The sequence below is a fragment of the Nannospalax galili genome, unplaced genomic scaffold (assembly GCF_000622305.1).
Source record: "Nannospalax galili isolate Female #2095 unplaced genomic scaffold, S.galili_v1.0 scaffold155, whole genome shotgun sequence".
Classification (NCBI taxonomy): Eukaryota; Metazoa; Chordata; class Mammalia; order Rodentia; family Spalacidae; genus Nannospalax; species Nannospalax galili.
Window position 1 is genome coordinate 5713487 of NW_008339923.1, and position 4746 is coordinate 5718232.

The following is a 4746-nucleotide window of genomic DNA, read 5'->3' on the forward strand; positions in this document are numbered from 1 at the left end:
TCTATCTTCATCATCATCAACATCGGTCTATTTCTTGCTCTTTATTCTTTTCCTTTGGCTTGATAAATAAATACTTAATAAGCTCACTCATTCAAAACCCAAAGTATACCTATTGTAGACCATTCTCTAGACTGTACAGAATAGCTTCAAAGGCAGCTCTGGATGCCCTGGTGAAGGCTACCTTAGAATATATTTCCTCAGGGGAGAGTAGCAAGGCTGTGTGGAGTCCAAGGCAGAGAAAAGGAGCGGAAAGGAGTGAGAGGAGTGCATGAAGCCAAAGCAGGATAGACTTCACATGCTGCCAATCCAGGTGAGCAGGAGCAGGTCCCTGCCTAGCCTAGTCTTCATCCTGTCAGTCCAAGAGTGCTTGCAAGTATCCCCCTTTTCACTAGCTCTATTCCTTTCCACATCTCCTGTGAGGTCTCACTGTCATGGTGAGAATGGTCCCTTACTGAACTGACACTGGTGTAATCCCATAAGACAATGTTAGTCCTGTCTGAAGTTAAATCCTCAAATTCACTCTGCCCTTCAGCTCTGCAGAGTGCAGCCTGTGGCCCTAACACTTCCTAAGAAGTGTTTGTGGTCCTGGTGGTTAATATCCAAACCTACTGCCCTAGAAACAGGCTGACTCCGACAAGCACTGCTCACCCAGGCTTAACAGCATCCACAAGCATGCTCTGGGCTGCCGGTATGGGTGTCTTCCACTGTTGGGATGCAAGCTAGCAGAGGGATCCCCACCAGCCAGGTGGCCTGCCCTTCCTTGCCCTTCCTGGATGATGTTCAGGCTACGGCTGGGAGCTGTCACCTCATGCAGGATGCTGTCTGTGGCTTCCTTCAGGACCACAGTCTTCACTGGACAGTGAGGTTGGTCACATCAAGCCAGAGCATTGGGCACTCTAACACATCTTCCTGATGCACAGCTTAAACATGCCATCCCATCCCCATTTAAAACCTGTCATTTCTGATTCAACCAAGGCTCAGATAATGCAGTACCGTTTTATGGGTGATTTTTTTTTTCAATGAACGAATACAAACGTTTTTACATTCTCGTTTCACCTGTAGTAACTCTGTTAAAATAACTGGCTGTGAAAATTGAAGACAGTGAAGGACTGTTAGAGATATCCATTCAGCCCTTCAATCAATCATGTGTTCAATACCTCTGAAAGTGACAGCCAATCAAGGGTGAAATGTAACAGTAAACAGAGCACGGGCAGGTTTGGAGCTTCAGACAGCATGCTGGATTAAATGCAGACCATGACGGATGACAATGGTATATCCCACATGAATTGTTGGGGTTTCAGCAGAAAGCATTCTTTTTCACATGTATTCTAAGTCAAAAGAAAAAAAGAAAGAATGTAGGACAAAGTTAAACTTGTGCACCGAAGACCTTCCCTGTTCTGGGGTATCCTTGTAAGCAGTGCGAGTTCAGGCACACTGCTCCCAGTTTGCTAGTCACACAGGAAGCAGAGCCATAGGACATGCCTAGATGTGAACACATGACACAGATACTGGGTGCCGAGGCAGAGCTACCCAGCCTCACAGCCCTCTCTAGGGTGCACTCTGCCCTTCCCTGTCTCCATCTCTAGCTGGAAGCCTTTTCTTCGTCACTTTCCCGAAAGGTCTTCATTTTTGCCATCCCAGCGTTTCCTGTTTCTGTTTCTGATTCTGGGTTTCGTTCACAGTCTCCTGAAGTTATTTTATTCTGCAGCCTGAGACCTTCTCTGCAGAGGTCCAAGTGAGCCTCAGCTCTCTTTCCCTGACTGCAGGACCTGCCACGGATCCCTTCCCCCTCACCACGAGACCAGACCTTGTGGTCACATATCTCTGCAAGCTGCATGCTTGAAATGCTGTCCAGGCATTCCGTGTTAAGTGGTTTCAGGGGATTAATGTCACTCACCTCGTATCCTCTTGCTGTGCCTCTAATTTAAAGAATCATAAGGTAGAGCCACCTGTCTTTCCTTCACTATGTTTATTGATATATTGAGACAGGACTAATCCCACTACTGTACTGGGCTATTACCCAGTGGGTAGCCTTGAGGCTGACATCATAGCACTGCTTAAGCTTAGTTGTAGCAATGTGCTGTGAGGAATGCCTCTCAAAAGATGGCACTTAATTGAGTGACTAGTTTCTCTCATGCCTTCTGGTGATTGGCACTGCCAAGTAGCATCATGGAAGATATTTGGTAAGGTATAAATTGCCTGGCACAGCTCTGCCACTGCCTAAAATAGTGCTTTTCATGTGGTCAGTGGGGTCAGTTGCCACTGAGAGCATGCTGTAGGAGGGGTTTTTTCCAAGTGCACTTAGAAGCTGGACTTCATATTGGATGAGACAGGGCACCTCTTGTTTATCTCAACACTGTTGCTATGATGTCAAGAACTAAAGGGAGAATGATTGTTTTAGGTCTGGGTTTCAGACAGCCTGCCCCTGTGGTTGTTTGGTCCCATCCATTTGGGCAGAACATCATGGAAATAGTGCAGCAGTGAGTGTGTATGTGGTGTGTGTGTGTGTATGTGTGTGTGTGTGTGTGTGTGTGTGTGTGTGTCGTGGTGGGCATGTGTGTGGCAGAGCAGCTTCCCACATTTATACAGACAGGAAACAGAGAAAAGGGAAGACAGGAAGGGGCCAGGGCAAGACATAACCCCGGTAATGAGCCCCAGGGACCTCCAACTTGACCCCACCACTTTCTTTTCCTAGTCCCCCAACAATGCCCTCATATTATGAATCCACCAGGTTGATAATCCACTGATTTGGTCAGAGTCCTCAGGATCTAATCTTCCATGGAATCGCCCTCATGCCCACCCACAGGTGTGCTTCTGTAATCCCCTGGGAGTCTCTTCAACCAGGCAAGATGAAAATCACGATGAACCAAGACAATCTTATTGTTCCTCTGGATTGGCATCAGGAACAGTAAGGAATGGCTACAGTCTAAATCCAGCTGACTATCCCTTGTGTAACTGAAACCGTACTGCAGCATTCAGTACGTCTCATGCATTCAGTTATGTGGCCAAGCATGTGCTGCTTTCACATTGCAACTGGTGGTTCTAACACAGAACTTAGCAGGCAGCTACAACTCAAAACGTTTATAGAAAAATATTTGAGATTCTCCAGATAGCACAAGCTATTGCCACAGCCCTTTATTGCCTCTCAGAACTTGAAGGCAAGACCCTATTGCTGAAGACAGGTCATACTTTGGACACAGGATTTGGAGCAATGGAGCTGGGACTGACCTGGAAGTCTCTTCCCTGAAGACTAGCTCTCATAGCTTTGGAGAGCATTACGCAAGCTGCTAAGAAAGAACATCAATCAATGATCCAACCCCAGCTTCAAGGCCTAAAAACCACATGAATGACCAGCACAACAAATGACATTGGTGTAGTAGTGACACTTTTATCTTGGGTGTAATCAACAGCTACCTAATTGGACTTAAATCTCCCTCAATGGGAGGAAACTCATGTGTGATACTGTAAACCTAGCCAAATACACACAGCTGTAGAGATCATAGATCTTAGAGAAAACCCCAAGGCTGTCTTGATAAATGTAATTTCTTACTATGTTCAAAATATGGATCTTTAAATGTATAGACAAGTATCCCAGTCACCACCCATCAAAGAAGCTTCCTTTTCAAGAGACAGAGATAATTATAGAGTTCCACAACTGGTTGCACACAAAGATTGTCTGTGAATTGCCCAAGCCTAAGTGACACATCTAGGATGCAACCTCTACACCTAAGGCTGATGGAACATAGAACAAGGGATGAAGAGAACACTAACGCATCTTTCAACTCTCATCAGTGAAGCTCCCCATGCAACAGAGGGCCAGGAAAACAAAAGGTTACAACTGGCCAAACACAGAGAATAAGAGTCTGTAGAGTGTGGGTCCTTGGACAGGACTCCTATATTAAAATTCACCCACCCAGGGGCTGGAGAGATGGCTCAGGGGTTAAGAACACGGACTGTTCTTGCAGAAGACCCGGTTTCAAATCCCAGCACCCACATGGCAGCTAACAACTGCCCATAACTCCAGTTCCAGGGGGATCCAACAGCCTCTTCTGTCCTCCACAGGCATTGCACGACATGGGTGCACTTACATGCAGGAATAACGCTCATACACATTAAAAAAAATCCACCCACCCAGGGCTCAGGGGCCATTGTGGAAGAAGGGGTGGCCTCAGGTTGCTCCAGGTGTGGAAGAGCAGAAAGGAAAGTGAATAAATGAGCAAGAGAGAAAGAGGAACAAAGGAGTTGACCTTCTCAATAAGCAGCTTGTTCCCTCATGAAATAACCCCATCTCTCCAAAAAGACATTAACCCATTCATGAGAGCACTGCTCTTATAATCTGATCACTTCCCAAAGGTGCCACCTCCCAACTTGACCACAGTGGGAATTGTAACCAGGATATTGGGGCTTGTGCGCCTCTCACCACAAGCACCAATGAGCAGGAGCAGGAGTTGAATATTTAAGTTGGAGTTCATTCAGAGAGCCGGGAGTCTGAGAAGGCACGTCTGGAAGCATTGAGTCTAGTTACTGTCTGCTGCTGTCAACCTTGCATTCCTCCAGGGCAGCTTGACTGGCAAGTTAACTCAGAACAAGCACCTCATGGTGTGTACATGCTAAGCTATTGAGAACACGATACCATGCAGTGCGTTGTTTCTTCGGCATGGGTTGTGAAAGTGCCCCACAGTGCGAAGCAGTGTCCCTATCCATTTCTCACTTCCTGTCAGAATCTAGTATATTGTGGAGCTCTGG